The sequence below is a fragment of the Callospermophilus lateralis genome, chromosome 11 (assembly GCF_048772815.1).
Source record: "Callospermophilus lateralis isolate mCalLat2 chromosome 11, mCalLat2.hap1, whole genome shotgun sequence".
Classification (NCBI taxonomy): Eukaryota; Metazoa; Chordata; class Mammalia; order Rodentia; family Sciuridae; genus Callospermophilus; species Callospermophilus lateralis.
In genome coordinates, this window is record NC_135315.1 from 93,946,567 (window position 1) to 93,964,855 (window position 18,289).

At 40.5% G+C, this 18,289-nt stretch overlaps 1 pseudogene; it reads left to right on the forward strand.

The window, feature by feature from the left end:
- The first annotated feature begins 275 nt into the window (after positions 1–275).
- The window catches only part of LOC143388754 (heparan sulfate glucosamine 3-O-sulfotransferase 3A1-like), a 90,127-nt pseudogene continuing 72,113 nt past the window's right edge, over positions 276–18,289 (forward strand).

Sequence of the window (18,289 nt, forward strand, 5' to 3'; positions counted from 1 at the left end):
CAGTTTGCCCCAGACAAATGGGGACGTGGCGTGCAGCATGATACTGGGCACCACTGAAACAAAACTTCCAAAGGTTCAGGAGATAGAAGGATCAAGGCAATGGGAAGGGGTAAGGGGTTGACCGATGTATGTGGAAGCAGAAGCAGGAGGGAGGCAGAACGCCGGGAATCTGGAAAGGATCAAGGGTGCAAAGTTCTGAGCAGAGTTGGAAAGGTTTGGCAACCCCTAAACGAGCGAGCGGCTCTCTGGGTGGAAGGCAGGCCCTAGGGATAGGAATGGCTCTAGCTGTCAGTCAGACAATCCTGGAGTCCCGGCAGCCCCCAGTTCCGCTGTCTGGAAAGGGGCAAGACAATTGGGAGTGAGTTGGATCAGTGAGGAAGGGGCGTCTCCCCTATCGCCCCCACCCTCTTCAGTGCCATTGGGCCGCCGCTGTGGAGCCCGCGCCACCTTTTCTCCATCTCACCCCGCCCGCCCGACTGGCCCAGCCCTACGCCGCGGTCTGCGCCCCAGCGCGCTGGTCCAGGGGCTGGTCCCACCCGGGCCGTTGACGTCACCGCCAAGTTTGCTGCCCTCCGCGCCCCACGTGTGGCTGCAGCAGCCTGGGAGGCGGCAGGGAAGCGCCTGCGAGAACTGGGACCGCAGCAGCTGACAGGTCCCGCGCAGCCAGCCTGCGCCACGCGGCTCACAGGTGGGGCCCAAGAACAGTTTGCAGCCTCCTGGAGCGCACCAAGCTGGGTGGACCGCCTTGGGGCGTAGGCCTTCTGGGTCACACTCGGACAGAGGGACTAGGGGGCACCTCGCACCAGAAGGATCCGAGCCCAGACCTAGAGGGCGCGCCCAGTCGGGCAAGGAGACTAGAGGAAGCAGGGTCTGGGGCACTGTTGCTCTACGCTGTCTGGAGTGCACGCAGCTCAGGGGCCCTGGAGCCGCGCGTCCCTTCTACGGGGACCAAACCCAGAATGCACGACCTCTGAGGGAGATCCGCGGGAGAGGACGCTCAGGATCCTGGCTGAGTCGCTCTTCTTCGCCACTATCCCAGCGACTCTTAGGGAACTGGGGCGTGAGCGCTGCCCCCAAGCCTCAGGACTTAAGCGAGTTTAAGACCTAAGACGATGTTTTCTTAAGCACGGCATCGGTCCCCCCTCTTCTCCCCTTCGACTGGAGGCAGGGATCCCGCTCAGGGCTCGTGGCGCTCGGTTCCCTGGAGGAGCCCGGCTGCCGCCTCCCAGGGTAGCTCGCACCGCCGCAGGGGCGCACAGCCTATGTGGCCTGGGTCCAGAGCGCTTGCCAGCCTAGGGGATGTCATGGCACCTGGCGGAGTACCGGCCTAGCATGGCCCGCGCGCTGCCCCAAGTCGCCTCCTGCTAGGATAGCCCCTCCGGGCATAGCCGGCGCCCACCCCACCTCCATCGAGCCGTTGTCCCGCAGCATCTTCCGCAGCATCTTCCGGAAGTTCTTACTGATGCTCTGCTCCCTGCTCACGTCCCTTTACGTCTTTTACTGCTTGGCCGAGTGCTGCCAGACCCTGGGGGTCGTGGGGCTGTCGGTCGGCGGCGAGGAGGCGGGCCCCAGGTCGCGGCGTCCTGGCCGGAGGCCCGAGGGAGCTAGCGGTGTGGCCCGCGGTGGCGCACAGAAAGCGTCTCCTGCAACTGCAGCAGTGGCGGAGACGCCGTCCTCCCTTGCCGCGAGACGAAGGCGACGATGAGGCAACCTGGGTAGAGGAGACCCCTGGCCTGGCCGCCAGTCCCGGAGGTTCAGGGGCGGGAAGCAGCGTGGCGGAGGCTCCGCCGGGGACCTTGGCTCTACTTTTGGACTAAGGCAGCAAGCAGCTGCCGCAGGCCATCATCATCGGCGTGAAGAAGGGCTGCACACGGGCTCTGCTGGAGTTCCTGCGCATACACCCCGACGTGGGCGCTGTGGGCGCGGAACCCCACTTCTTCGATCACAGCTACCACAAGAGACTCGCTTGGTATCGGTGAGCGGGCGCAGGCCCTGGCTGGGAGAGTCAGAGCGCAGGGGTGCAGGGCTGGTGGAGACTCCGGAGAGCCTTTGGAACCTAGTACATTTCCCTCCCCGCTTCTTGCCGAAGGCAAACCCGTCTCTAAGTTGAGGAAATGAAACCCATTCCTCAAAGTACCTTCTCTTCTGGGGGAGCGGGGAGGTGGGTGTTGAAGGAGAGAGCGAGTGGGAGGGAAACTTTTGTCTTAATAATTTTGGAACTTGGGATTCCCTTTCTCCAAAACCAGTCTCATCCCTTTCTCCTGCCCTGTGAAAGTATGCGCTTACTTAGCTAAAGGGGGTGGGGGAACCTCCCCCCACTGCCTCCCAAGCCCCATAGTTAGAAACCTGTTCACCATTACTAAGTTACCTCTCCCAAGGAAATCTGTTTTTATTTCTTCTTTATCTTTTGGGCAATTCCCTTTGGCTAACACAATCCTTATCATCAGGTATTTATTTACCTTGACGCTTTGCCAGATAATTATCCTAGGTGGTAAGTCATATAGAAACACAGTGCAAGTGGCAGAGAGTGGACATAGTTTGGATAATCTAAGTCTCAGCAAGTGCCAGCAACCAGTCACCATGTTTTAAAGAAGCTTCCTTGGTAATCACTTTTGTTTGGGGCGAGGAAGTGAGTTCGGTAAAGGGCTTTTGATATTTATAGGGAAAAGGAACTTTTGTCTCTGGACTAGCAAAAAGTTTTCTAAGCAGCTTCTAGCAATCCTTTTTTACAAATAAGGTAGCTAATTTTAAAAGGTAGGGGAGGGTATGAAAAGTAAAAAAGTACATTGTGGAAAACTCTGAGAATACAGTTTAGGAAATAAGTCTCATTTAGACATTAATGTTCAATTTGTCAAACTCTACAAATTTCAGCCACCTTTAATAAAGGAATTGGCCAAACTCATAAATTGTAGTGTTACCTGGATTTTGTTTGCCATAAAATATTGACTTTTTTTTTCTTCCCTCCGAGTACAAGGAGAAATTATGGGACTACAACTTTTACTTTATAAAGTTTATTGTGTTCATAAAATATTCATTCTTGTTATTTTAACTGAAACAATATTATCAAGAGTTACAACACAATTTACATATACTCCAAAAGTCTGCTCAATTAACCATTCATTCACCAAACAGAAATGGACATAATTTGACAAGTTTATTTACTTGAGGGGTCAAGCACACCCTCAGATTGATTTCAAAAGCCGAATTTATAGTAATTTAGCTCACGAGGAAAGGTTTGGTCCTAAAAATCATATCCAAACATTGAATGCTTTTAAAAGAGTAACTTTCCATTTGTTGGAAAGAAAAACAAACAACCTTCCCTTAATATAGAATATATATCATTTAAAATCATCGGCCACTTAAAACTATCCCCTTGTGTTTCTGTCATTTATGTTATATCCTCTGGGAAGTTCTTATAAAAATGACCTGTTGAATCTGGAAACAACAGGTCCTTCTTTTAGCACAAAGGCAGCTCTGTTTTTTTCATCAAGGACACAAGAAAGAGTGAATAAAGACCCCTAAAACTCTTATCTGTAGCAGCGTGCATTGAATTTGGGTTCGTACAGTTCTAGAAGGGAACACATTTCAAGCGGACAGTCTGAACCATCTAATCCAACATTGGGCTCTGAGGTGCTATTAAATATGGTGAAATATTTAGTACTAAACCCCTTTATTTTTGTTTTACCATATAAACTTTATTTCCACAAAGTAGGATTGTTTCTTCTCACTCCAGCAATGAGTATTTGAGGACACAGTATATCTACAGACCTGGATCTTATTTTCTGTAGAACTTTTTGAACAAATGTAAGACAGGAAGGTTTCAAGGTAACTAGAAACACAAGTATTAAAGAAAAAAGAAAGAAAGAGATAGTAAGAAAGAAAAGAAAAAGAGTCATAAACTTTGAGGCCTCTCCTTTGGAAACTGGATGCATGCTGTAAAGAAAATCTCTGCTTGGATTGTTTATGCCGGCAGAAGAGTTCTATAAAACAATTTATGGTGGTTACAAAAATAACTGCACAGTAGACTTCATGGTTTGGTGAATTTAATTTTCCAAGTGTTGGAGCAATATCTTTGTTTTACCATTTGCAACTTTTTTTATTGAATGCATAAATTTAAGCTTAACTCAATTACATAGAAAACTTTTATTAAAAAAAAAACCTATGGAGCCTGGATTATGTGATTATTTAATGAAATTTCCCCATAGTTCTCTTTCATCTTGGCTCTGAACTTGGAGTGTAATGTTTGTAAGAAAGACTGAAGATTTAGCTATATTTTTTTTTAAAAAAGTACCACACAGAATGTCTCTTAACTAGTAAATGCATTCTCACCACTTATATTTAACTAATATTCCAGAATAGGGTATTCAGTTAGTCCTTCCTGAGTTGCCCCAAGTTTGCAATATAGGACTTCTACTCACCCTAAAGACCACACATGTACACATTCACACAAACAGAAAGAAAAATCCCAATATTGCTCCCTAAAGTTAATGATGGAAAAGAAAAATATCTAAAAAAATATTTTTAGGCACTCACTGACTTGGGAGAATCCTTGTGTTTTTTTTTTTTTTTTTTTGCTCAGTGGAATCTCTCATGTTGCCATAATAGTTTGCTGTGGCAGCGGCCCCTACTGTTCTCATAAGGAGACACTGCTATTAGGAAGTTTGAAGAAAAGCTCTTGGAGAAGGAGTTTGAAAGTTAGAAATGCCTGTTACGGAGATGTTCCAATAAATTTCCGTCACTCAGAAGAGAATAAAATTATTTGTAAACTGCATCTCTAGAGTCGAGTCATCAGCTCTTTGTTTTGTATTAAAAACAAAGAAAATGAGTCTGTTAGGTGAGATCTCCAAAGAAAAAAATTATTCTTATTGATTTAAAATGTTTTAATATCCTAAAAAAATCTCCTGGCAAACTTTTATATGTGTAGGACTTTGTTAATAATAATTAGGACACTTCAGTGGAGTTCACTGGATATGAAACTCCACTCTGATAGGGTTTAAAAAACATTCCTCATTACTTAATTTAGCAGACTATGATATCAGTACAACAAATGTCTGTGGCTTGCATGTCATGGGAAAGCAATCCTATTGCAATGAATAGTCTCCATTTCCATTGTATGTGTGGTGGGTTCACAAAGGAAAGTGGAAAATTATTTAATTCATTTAAAAAATGTCAAGATCTTTCCTAGAGGTCTAGACCAATTGCCTCTACTGTAGTTCCAGAGCATGTGAGCTTACTTTAAGAACAAGAATTTCTTCTCTACTTATTTATACCTGCACCAACTAAAAGGTATGTTTTTTAATCCTAAGATAATAGACACTTTTTACTTATAAAGTAGTTAAAAGATATATATATATATATATATATATATATATATATATATATATATATATATATCCATCTAAATGTGTATATACCTCCCCACACACATAGGCACACTGTGGGGGATTTTTCCATGACCCGCTATGTATACCAAACTCAGATTTTCAAGTACCTTATAAATGGCATGATACTTTGTTATAACCTATGTACATGCTACTTCAAATTATTTCTAGAATACTTAAAAGATCAAATGCAATGTAAAGATGTTGTAACAGTCAACTGTTATACTGTATTGTTTAGGGAATAATGACAAGAAAAACATCTGTATATGTTTGGAACAGTTAAGAATATTTTTCTGAGACTTTGTTTTGTTTTCTGTTTTGTCTTTTGAAGTAGGGTCTTGCTATGTTCCCCAGGCTGGCCTAAGACTCATGATCCTCCTGCCTCAGCCTTCTGAATAGCTGGGATTACAGGAATGTGCCACTACTGCCTGGCTTAGTTTCTGAATATTTTTTATCTGTAATTATGAATCTGTGAATTAGGAACCTGCAAATGCAAAAATCCTACTATGAGTCTGTCTTTCTATCTGTCTGTGTGTCTATGTACATATAAGCTCATATATAAGTAGACTTTATGACCCGTTAGTCTCTTATTTTGGTATAAGATAGGAAGTACTCATGAGTTTCTTATTCTGGCATGTCTACTTCGTATATTTTCATTTCTTTGATAAGTCTGAACAATTTCAGCAGAGAAGAATATCACTAGAAGCACTTTACAGTGTATAGGAAGATCAAAGATTACTCAGCTTAGAGTATGAAGTTAGTACTCCCTTGACTTCATCAAAATTTGAAATCTTATGGTCTCTAGTGATCATGGCCTTATTTTTCGAGGCCATTGGAGAGACAAATTGAGCAGAGGCACTTTCAATTCCTATAAGGAGAAATCGGCATTTTGTAGCAGCTGGGAGCAGCTGCAGAGTACCTCCATGTGCAGTTTCCCACCCTCCTGATCCGAGAGCCCTTCTGTGTGAAGGGTTTGAAATGAAATTGGAGCCAAGGGAGCTGCAGGGCTGGCCACCCATGCAAGGCCATATGGACTGAAGTCCTAAGGCGCTGACCTTAGAGCAAGGGAAGAACATTGGGAGAGGCTAACAGCTGGGAACAGGGTAGGAAGAAATTGCTTTAGACCCTCAGTTTCACATCCATGCTCATGGAAGAAGAGGGTATAACTTCTTTCTTGCATGTAGTTCTCAGAATCTCTTAGTGACTAGACACTTGCAACCCAGCAAGAGGTTGATGTGTCAAAATGTTGTCATTTTTTCCACCTCAACTCTGGGCTCATCCCCAGTAGTGATGGAATGCAAGTCAATCAGCCTAGTTCCTGTGTGCATGCATGTGTGTGCACACGCATGCCCTCACGCACATGCATGTGTGTGCAAAACAAAAAAATACCTAGAAGGTAGGTAAAATGTAATGGAATTTTTAAGAGTAAAGTCATGAATTGGTTGGGGAACTTCTAAGCAATATCAGACATCATGGATATGGAACTAGCTTTAAAGACATTTTTGGTGAATCTCAGAATTGGAATACCTTGTGTGAGTGTACATTCCCTTATTATGATGAGGTTTATGGTATACCAATATACTTTATATGAAAGCATAGGCATCTTTGGGTAGAAGCTCACTATAGCATTGTGTTCTCCTGCCTTCCCCTCAAAAAGAAAACACTCTGGCCAAAATATTTGTCTCATATAAATAAATCTTGATTGGCCAAGGAAGAATAAGTGCCAAGTCTGTATTTTGGAGGGGTCATGGGAATAAAATAAGCCTGTGCAATTAATGACAACAGGGACTAAACTTACATAGACCAGATGCTCACATAATGAGGAGAAGAGTGTTAGTCTCAGAGCAAACAAACCTTCCTGATATAAAAAACACACAAGGGGCCTCATAGATCTATTTGGAATGAATTTGAACAATCACAAATTACAATTACCATCGGTCAAATTGTTAGGCCCATTCAGGAACTTGATATTCTTAGTTCTTTTCCTTAGGGGGAAATCTTCCACCATGAAGTAATAATAACTCGGCTGATAAAAAAGCACCATGGCTTGATCTATGCTTCCCAATGACATGAGACCCTAAGCTTTTAGAAATTTGTTTCTTGCTTACATAATTGCGAAAATAGATTGTATTAAATATATGACTTTTATATGTAATTGGAGGAAACTGCACAAAGTAATATCTTAGCTCCCTAGTCTTTGTCATTCTAAGAATGTCTTGAAATATTTGTCAGCAGTTTAAATTCTTTGCTAATTTGATACAGTTTTAAAATCTCTTGGGGAGTATATGAAGATAGTTAACAAACACACTTACGTGAAGCCAAAATTTAGGTTATGTGAAGCCAAAATTTAGATTTGAGGCAAATGCTGAGTTCAGCAAATCAAAGAATCTCTCCAAATTCTTGCCTGTAATGATGTGACCCTTGAATTTTTTTTTTATTTCTCAAAACTATTCATGCTCAGTGAAAATTTACAATGATCCTAAGATCACTTGAGTACTATATTCCAGAGTTCAGATTTGGCTCATTTCAGAAGTTGTCTGGTAACAGTAAATTTGAAAAAGGAAAGGGGAAATGATTATTAAGAATGCATTAAATCCTTGCCATTAGAGAAAAACTTGCAAGGTTATAAACAAAATCTTGTTCACAGAGAGCAGCTTAATTTGAATGTGATGTGTAGTGCCACCTAGTGGTAGGGGGAGCATCAAAGACCCCCCCCAAACACACACACACACACACACACACACACACACACACACACACGGACTCCCCAGAGGGAGAAATTGGAAAACTTCATCTCCATCAGGGTGTATTTGCAGTCTCATTTAAAAGAAGAAGAAAGAAACAAAACAAACTGTTCTGGTAGTACCCATAGCAAGTCTATTTTCCTAGCACTCTGAGCTTGTACTTTGCCTCTTTCACACAAGGATAGTTCATGTCCGTTAGGAAGGGAGTTTATTATTTGGAAAGAAAGAAAAGATACTTGACTTGACAATAAAACTGAAAACCAAGATATAAATGATTAGAGGATTTATATTAGAAATATGTTTGGCGGAAAGGAATGCCATATGCCCCAGATTACTTTTGTTAGTGTGTTTTGCCTCTGTTTCTGATAGCCGGCTTCATATGAAAATACTTCCAGATGATTTTATTTCAACATCACTAATGCAGACTTATTCCTTCCCCTGTGTGGTACAGGCTCTGGAGGAGGGTCCCCTGTTTCCTAACAGGCAGCAAACAGAAGCCTTTTTAACCCTTAATGCACCTGAGATACCCTGTGGAATAATCCTGCCCTTTGCACAAGGAGACAGCTTCTCAGGGGACAGTGCTCTAGCAGTTCCACAGCAGGGAATTTCTAAGCTTGCAGTCCCGGGACTAAGGATAGTAGGTTGGGAGGCAGGGTGATGGTTAGGTTAAGTCGAGGACAGGAGGAAAGAGATGAATAGAAACATTACATTGGGGGAAACCTGGCAGACACCCCCTTAATCAAGTGACCAAGGTTAATATCCCTGGTTATGTTGAGGTCATGTTTCCCTGGTGTAATCCAGAGAGAATGATGCTTCCTCTCTGTGGACTACTCTTCCCCCACATCCATAAATCCAGTCTGACCATGAGGAAAACATTGGACAAACCCAAATTGAGGAACATTCTACAAAGTACCTCAGCAGTACGCTTCAAAAGCTTCATGATCATGCAAAGCAAGTTAAAACTGATAAACTCTCTCAGATGAGAAGAAACAAAGGTGACTCATTAATATGAGTAAATAAATATAGGGATAACCCCTGATTGGATTCTTAAACAACAACAATGAAAAAAAAAGAACTTAGGCATTTGTGGGGGGAAAAAGGGGGGAAAATATGAAAGATGTGTGTAGTTTAGTTAACAGTATTAGACAGTAGTCCCCCCCTCTCTTATCCAAGGTTTTACTCTCTGAGGTTTCAGTTACCTGTGGTCAACCACAGACTTGAGAATATTAAGTGGAAAATTACAGCAATAAACAATTCGTAAGTTTTAAATTTCCTGCCTTTCTGAGATGCTACTCACACTGTCCCACTAGATTGGGACTCAGTCCCTTGTCTAGCATATCCATGCTGTATACACTACCTGCCTGTTAGTTACTTTTAGTTACCTCACTTTCTAGCTCCATTGTTGTGGTCTCATAGTGTTTGTGTTTAAGTAACCTTTCATGTACCTAAAGTTCTCAACATATAGGAGTAGTGATGCTATGTGTGTACTAAAGAGAAGCCACAAAGTGCTTTCTTTAAGTGAAAAGGTGAACATTCTCAATTTAACAGGGGAAATATCAGATATGGAGTCTGCTAAGTGATATGGCAAGAATGAGGCTTCTACCTTTGAAATTGTGAAGAAGAAAAAGGAAATTTGCATCAGTGTGTCGGTTGCTCAAAATAAACGAGTTATAGCTACAGGGTGGGATAAGTTCTTAGTTACGATGGGAACAGCATTAAATTTGTGTATATATGTGTAGGAAAAAATATAAGGGCTCAATAACATCTGTAGTTTCAGGTATTTACTGGGGCCTTGGAACATGCCCTCCTACTGTACTAAGCTAAATGTCTTTGTTTGGATCATCATATTTGTACCCAAGGTAGTATAAGATGATCTCACCTTAAGGGAGTCTGGGTGACTGGTATAGGGAAATTCTCTGTGCTTTTTTTTTTTTGCAATTTTAATATGTAAATTAATTCTAAAACCAAAAGTAACAACAGTAAAGGAAGAGCCTAACCAGCCTCAAAGAAGGCAGGCTCATGCTGAAATACTCTGTGCTAATTTCCTTCATTCTGTGTTCCTGCTTTCCTTGGGAAGACTCCTGGGATGGGCCTGCTGGCCTACCTCCTTGAAGCACCTGTTGCTTCCAGACATGCTGATTCTTCCCTCAGAGCTAATTGCATAATAAACCTGGCTGGTGGCTTCCCCACCTATTCATTCTCATATCCTTGAAACAGGCATAGAGAAATTTGCTTTTTTTTTCCTTTCTTCCTCTGAGATGATTGGTAAATGTAAAATGAAGAAGGTATAAAAGAACTCCATCTCTGATTGATTCCCTCCAGTGATGGAGAGCAAAACCTTTCCTGTAAATGGAAGATCTTTGAGAACCAAAAGGGCCCAAGTAGGGGTCAGAGGAAAAATGAATTTGGGAAGCTGGTTTTTGCAGTGAAAACCTGGAACCAGGGCTGTGGATGTTCCTTAAGGCTAAGGTGACATCATGATCGAGATTTTTCCAAACCTACTTAAGCATTCTGTCTACTTCCCAGACTTGGTTTTTAAACCCTTGACTTAAGTACTGTGGCTTATGGACCAGATGCAGGAACAAAACAGACCTAGAGCAATTATGGTGTTCAGTAGAGAGGGAAGAAGAGAGAGTCCAAACTCCAGAGCTTGCAGGACCAGGTCTTGAGCATCCTACAGCTATGCCAGACTCCAAGTCCCCTCTCTAGGTGCCACGCTAGCAATTTCTCCTTCTGTTTTTAAACACAAGGGTGTGTTGTGGGGCTTTTGGGTTAGCAGAGAAATGAAAATCTCCCTCCAAACATTTCCCCTTTAATATTTATAACAACTGTAAGAATAGTTTTCTCCACATTATATTTTCACTTAAGCAAAATAACACCCGCTCCATCTAGAGACTCCAGGAAGCTAACAGTATTTTCTTGTATTAGATGATTCACTTATCTTTATTGAATCAATTTTATAAACCACTTTTATGCAAGGCATTGGCTACAAATGCTTATTTAGATAAAAAATAATTTCTGTGATTTAATACTTTTCTCCACTTATAGTTTCTTTCATCATTCTAGTGGGTATATGCTGTTCTTTGTACCCTTTGAATCAGTTTTAGAATAGCAAAATACTTGAACCCTGTAATGTATATCTGATAAAATCCATCATTTTAGGTGAAAAGTGACAATAACTAAATATGTTGAGCCCTCACTAAGCACTCAATGAAGCTGAATGATCTGCTGAATGATATTATTAGTCGTATTAAATATTTTTAAAGAGTTCTATCATTTTCTGCATTTTATATATCAGAAAACAGAGGCTCAGAATGGTGAAGTAAAATCCCAAAGTCAAAGAATTAAAAAACTCATACAATTGGTGCTGAATCCAGAGCCACCCACTTGGGAAATGGCAGTACTTCCCTAGAGGAATATTCTATGATGTTCTTTGACAGAATTTCCCATATATAGTTCCTCCCCAAATAGCAAGCCATCAGCGTCCACAAACAGAGTGGCCTTTGAAAGGCTGTCCCATGCTGGAGAGTTGATTAGGATACATTTGACCCTGATCTTTGACCTTCCATTAGAAAATTGGGCAACACATCAAAATTCAGTTTAAAAAGGTGAATTTTAAAAACAGTTTAAAGATCCACATTAGTTTATTGGCCTATTATGTGGCATAACCAAAGTCACCTGGTTTTTGTCAACATTTTTTTTCTCTAATCTGATCACAGAACTCATCCTGTTGGGCCCACCAGAGAAATCTTATTTTTGTTTTGTTGTCAAAATTGTTTTACTGATTCATTAAAAGTTGAAGTAACTGCTACAGAGACCTCTTCAGTAGACCAAATGAGCAACTTCTAAACTGTTTCAGGAAGAAGCCAAAATATTGTTAAGAAGTAAAATCAGCAGGATGCTTATGGCTCCTGTAACTGGGCAAGGTGAATTGATGGGCTTGGTCTCACCAAGTGGTCTGTGGTCCCTTCTGCACTTGCAGGGATAACCCAGTGAACATTCTCCAGGCTAAGTACTGTCTTTCTCATTCTTTATATATCTCTAAAGTGACAAAAAATGTCAATTTTTATCCTTTAGATATGTTAATCCCTCCAAGCAGGGCACAGCCCCCAAGAACTATCCTATCTTCATTGCTTTTGTTATTGATAACTTTTATCTAAATGATTTCCTGACAGCTGGTCATTATTAGCACCAAGCCCTTACTAAAGTGACCAGGCTGTCCCTGAAGAAATGGCTGTTGATATCCTTTAGTTCCAGTGAGACAGAAATGCAAACCCATAGCATGTTGGACAGAGTAGGTATCTTAGTGATAAGGATCAATTTTTACATATAAAGAAGCAGGGGTGCTTTGGCAAAACTTAAAAGACCAAAGAGACTATACATGGGAAAAAACTTTGTGTGCCCTGACTTTATATATATATATAAAAGTTTTGGAGGCTTTGCAACAATGATACACATATTCCTTGAGTGAAATCAGTTACAGCATTATCTTTTTCTTCTCCCAGAACTGGTGAATTAAAGCATTGAATGGAGTCATATCAGGGGTCTATTCATCTTTAGATTTCTGTTTTTCATCTCAGATGTTTTCCTCAATATTTTGATGCATATAGATTTTGCAACCCAGCTAGCATGATTGGCCTTTGGATCCTTGTAAGTAATTTGTGTTTTATGGTTGTTGCCTGCTTGTAAAAGATTAGTGGGAGAAATCCAAGTACAGACAGGAAAAAGTTTTCTTTTTCTCTCTTGGGTGTTCAGAGTAGGAAGTAATCAATCAAATTATGGGAATAAAATTCCTTTTCCCTTTTTCAGAGTTCTTACTTGGATTCGATCTCTTCTTTCACTAGGAAATATCAAAGTTGCCAGGCTGGTTTGAATGACAAAGTCAAAAATATGATGTGTTTGTTACGGTCATAAATCCTTGCAGATTCTCGATAAATTCGGGTATTTAACAGAAGGAACTGGATTAAGCTACATAAAGTAATCTGCCCCGAGCTAAGAGCTGGCTCTCCTCATCACCTTTCTTAACTGAAGCCTTGTTGGCACACACTTTGTGTTTTGAAAAGTTCTGGTGGGAGGGAAGAAAATGCAGCAGCAAAAAGCCCTGATTTTATGTCACAAACAAAACTATTTAAGTAAACAAAAATACGCATCTGTTTTTTCTTTCTTTTTCTTTTAATTTCCTGGTGGACTCTAATTATTCTTGTAGTTTCTTTCATCAAATGTTGTGGGTTATTTTATTTTAGTTTTTTTTTTTTTTTTTTTTTAGAAATAAAGGCCATTTGTTTTTCTTTCTAAAGGGCCTTACTCTTTCTTCTTGGTGTAGGAGGCCTTGGGATTACAACAGTATCTGTTAAAAAGCCTTTCTCTGAAGCCAGAGGGTCTACTAGAATGCCCTACGAGGGTTTAATGATGGAAAGAAAACAAATTGGATCTGTTTTATATTTGTATGGGGGGAGGTTCGTTGGGAGCTAATGTACTGTGATGAAAATTCTTGGGATTTTCAGGTGCATTTGCCCTGTGGCGAAGGGTAGCAAGTTAGCAAGCACTGGAGAAAATTCTCCTCAGCTCCAACTGATGATTACTGGGTAGAAAAAAGGGGACTTATGATTTCCATGTCCTCTGATTTTTCCAAAAGAACATCAGAATACAGAAATTTTAACATTTTCGAAAATAATGCATCTATTAAAAACCTGAATTAAAACAAAACAAAAATTCTGCAAGGAATGAGTGAGTCCATCTCAACTGAAGCTGAACAGCTACTAGTTTATCATTATGACTTGTGGTGACGACCAGAGTTAGACCATAGAAAGCTGTCCTGCACCAAGACTTTTTCAACCTGTGAATCACAGGACATCAGTGCATAAGAAATCAATCTTTTTATTTTATTTTATTTTATTTAATGGTACTACTGTAAAGGTAAAATCTGTAGAGATATAAGAGTTGATCCTGTGTAGTAAGCAAGGCAAAGGTTACTTTGAAAAATGTTAGTTCTGTTTGTTACTTGCATATACAGAAAGGGTTAGGTGTATAATCTGCCTGTTATTGCGGATCTTAAAAATTTTTTGAAAAACACTGAATAGTGTAAACACAAGTTCTGTTTGAAGAGGCTAAGGTCAGTGTGTTTCAAGGACTCTTTAGAAACTATGAGTTTTCTGTGCTATGAATTCTAGGTTCTTTGTCAACCTTGCATGCTTGGGACCTGGAACTATACCTACCTGTCACATATTGGGTTTACCTGTTTTTAAATGAAAAAAAAAATTGTAAATAACCCCTTAAGCTAGGAGTCAGCAATGTTTTTCTGGAAGAGGCGGATAATTAACATACTAGGCTTTGCAATTCTGCTTTTGAATGAATGAATGGGTGTGGCCGTGTTCCAATAAAACTTTATTCACCAACACCACAAGACCACTGGCTATTGTTTGCCAACTTCTGGGATAAGCTAAAGTCCTCACACAGCTCGTCCACTCTTCCTTTGTATTATTTCACTTACTTTCAGATAAGCACCCCCAAAAAATATCCAGGGGAAGTGAGAGAATACACAACATAAGCAAATAACCTCCCATTCCAGGTCCATTCAGAAGTGAGAGAGTCCCCTGCTGTTGTGTGGGAGAAGTGAATTGGGATTTTCCACCTGCAACTGCAGGGCAGAGACATAGGAGGAAATTTTGGAAATATTCAGAGTTGTTTGAGATGATGTCATTTTCTATCAGTGTGATGAGTGACTCGAACTACAACCATTCTATTTTGGAATGGGCCCATAAGCACCAAAGAAATTGTGTTTTATGTTTTTAAGCTGAATAATCCATAGAGTGTCCATGACTCTATACCTGAGAGTGTTTCATTTACAGATCTTCTCTACTCACCCTTTTCTTTTTTTTTTTTTTTCATTTGGATGCTGGGGCATCATGCGGATCATTTGAAAGGATTAGTATATTACACTTATTCCCCCTGATCTCTGCATACAGAAACAATCCAAAAATGTGGTTTCCTTCAGCATTCTTTAGGTACATCAAATTGGGAAACAAGATGGGAGAAAGAGTTTTGAGGATTATTAAATGGAATATTTGAGGGTCTTGGACTTTAGACCCCATCAGCAGAATGTAGAAATGAGATTTGAATGTTCCTAACACAAATGATTAATGTTTAGGGAGATGGAAATAATAGTTATCCTGATTGTTACACCTTGTATAATGTATCAAATTATCACACTACATTCCATAAATATATACAATTATTATTGAATAAAAATATTTTTTTTAAAAAGAAATGTAATGGAAACTGTATGTTTAAACTTTCTTGTAGCCACCTTAAAATGGTAAGAATAAAAAGGTGAAGTTAATTTTTAACAATATTATAATTTAGGCCAATGTCAAAACATAGTTCAATATGTGATCAAAATATAATTTAAGTGAATATGTCTAAAATTTACTATAACATGTAGTCAAATTAAACACGATTAAAGAGATAGCTTGCATTTTTCATACCAATTCTTCAAAATCTAAAGTGCACATCACACTTACATCACATCTTTATTTGGATTAGCTACATTTCAAGAGCCCAATAGATCCATGAGGCCATTGGCTACCATATTGGCTCCACGTAGCTCTAAAGGCAGCATTGGGAAATATTGAAGCCTTTTATCAGAGGACTGTTTCACAGACCTCCTGGTTCTGCTTAGGGAACCTAATCCTTAAGGTGGCTTCTGAATGCATAGTCAGGTAGGTGGCTGTTGAAGAATCTAGAAGATATTATCGATGGTGGAGGCAGGGACTTACACAACTCAGGGAGCATGGGAAGTGGGGAAAGATTAGCTGGATGTTTTATTATTGGGAACTATAAAACTGTGTATGGAATGCTAGCAATGAGGAAAAGGAGAGAAACTGGAGAATATTTGATGATTATCAGCTTAGGCATATTTATTAGTAACTATACCTCTGATAGTGAACCAAAAAGGGGAATAATAGCATCAAACAAACTAAACAACTGTAGAAATGGAAAGTGCCCTGGGGATGTTCAAGTTTGTGAATAAGGTCAGACTTAGGAGGTATCACAGGACATGGTTGCTGAGGTTGTGTCAGTTGTCAGCTAAGCCGAGGAGCAAAGGTGTGTGGCAGAACATGGGGACGGTGGAAAGACTTTATATTCTGGCCTCAAAGGGAGATAGGTTTCTGTAGTTTATGTCCTGTCTTCAGAAGTGTTTAAAGCTACTGTACCAATGCCTATGGTTTACTTTTGAAAAGTGGATTGATGGATGGATGGATTTCTTGAAATTTTTGATAGAAGGATGGAGAAAGATGTGTCAATAAAAGAATAAAAATACACATTCAGAATTAAGTTCATGGGGAGATAGGTGTTTGTTGTATAGTTATCAAAACCATTTTTTGCTATATTTAAAATTATCACAGGTTGTTGGTGGGGGCAAGGATAGTTTCAAGTTCAGTTGTATCAACTGCTCTAAGGAAAAGCTGAAAAGAGATTTGAGAGTGTTAACCTTGTCAGTGAGGAAGTCTTTGGTGATCCTGTCTCAGTCTCTCTCTTCTCTGTCTCTGTCTCTCTCTCTCTCTCCTATTAATTGCTGATTGTGCTCTTGGGGCGGATGCTGATGGTTTCCTGCATTAGTTATTGAACACAGGAATCTGATATGCCTGTTTATTTTTCTCGAGTATTTTCGTAAAAGAGTAGTCGCTCCTTTCCAAAGTAGTACTATACCAGCCTATTCTCAATCCCGGGACAAGAGTGAAAAGAAAATCAAACTTGCTTTAAGCATCTCTATTTTTTTTAAATACTTGATTGAAAGTTCCACGAGACAGTGAAGAAATTTAAATACTTTATGTTTTCTTTCACACACACACACACACAAAATTGAAATTTGCCTTTGAAGCCTCACCTGTTGGCTGTTTGTCCATCAGAACATGGATACTTATTTCTTCCCCGTGAGCATCAAATACCTGGATAAAGTTCAGACACTCTGTCCCTGCTCCTGAAACTTTCTTTTCTCTTCTCTGAAAATGTTGGTATTGAGGAGAAAGCATCAAAAACAAAACAAACAGAAAATCCCTGAGAATGCAAAAAACTAAAGCAAACCAATTGACTTCCCTATTGTCTGACTCACAGATTTATTGCTTGTGCCCCCAAAGCACACCTGGTGATAGGGTTTAATTTCTCATTTAATTGACAGTGACTGGGACTGGAACATTGCGAATAATTCATTCATTTCCCTATCAGTGGCCTTCTAGTCTGCTCAAAAATCTACCAGGGAGTCTTTAGCTGACAGATTAAGGGGGGATGTATTTGGAGGATATGAGGGAGTTGGGAAGAGGGGCCCAGAGAGATGAAAAAGAAAAAAAGCTATTGGCTTAAATTGACACAAATAAGTGCAAAAAATATATATATATTTCCATCTCTAATACCCCGATAGAAAATAGAGGCAGCCTCCAGGTGACCCTCTACACACGTGTGACAGGACTTCAAATGTTTCACTGCGTGACCAGAAACTCCACAAAACTGGAGAAGAGGGGAAAGTAGGAAATTAGAACAGAAAAGAAAACATGCCACTGATCAAATGCTTCACAGGCCAACCCAGAAAAGCACCAAGGGGCCACCAGGAAGGAGGTCGGTTTAAAAAGCAGTTCCAGGATTTTTTTCGTGGTCCACCTGGATATTTTGACGGGGATAACTCTGGAGAGTTTCATGAGTCCTGAAATTCACAGGTGTTGAAATGCGCGTCCTGACTCTCTCGCATCTCCCCAATTTCATGCCTCTCTGTGGTCCCGGGTTTTAGTGAATGTCCTGGTAGCCTCAATTTATAGTCGTTTCAGTTTCCGCTGTCATTTGGTTCCCTGGGTCTGTGTTTCACAAAGAAGCATTTCTCCCTATTTCTGGAAAATGAATTGCTGTCCTGTTGTCCCAGGAATTTCAATGATCTACCTCTACAAAATTGTGCAGGGTACTTACACGTGAATTGTGCAGGAAACTTACACGTGAGCCATGTGAACCTGTGCATGCTGAGGGTCTCTGTGGATGACAGTGTTAGTTTAAAAATATGGCATTTGGAAAGACGGTCACAGTGTTTCAAATACAGCTTCTAATAGAGTACTGATTTGTCAGTGGGAAGAAGCATGGAAATCCTTAATCAAGTATTATAACCAATGAGAAAGCAGTGCT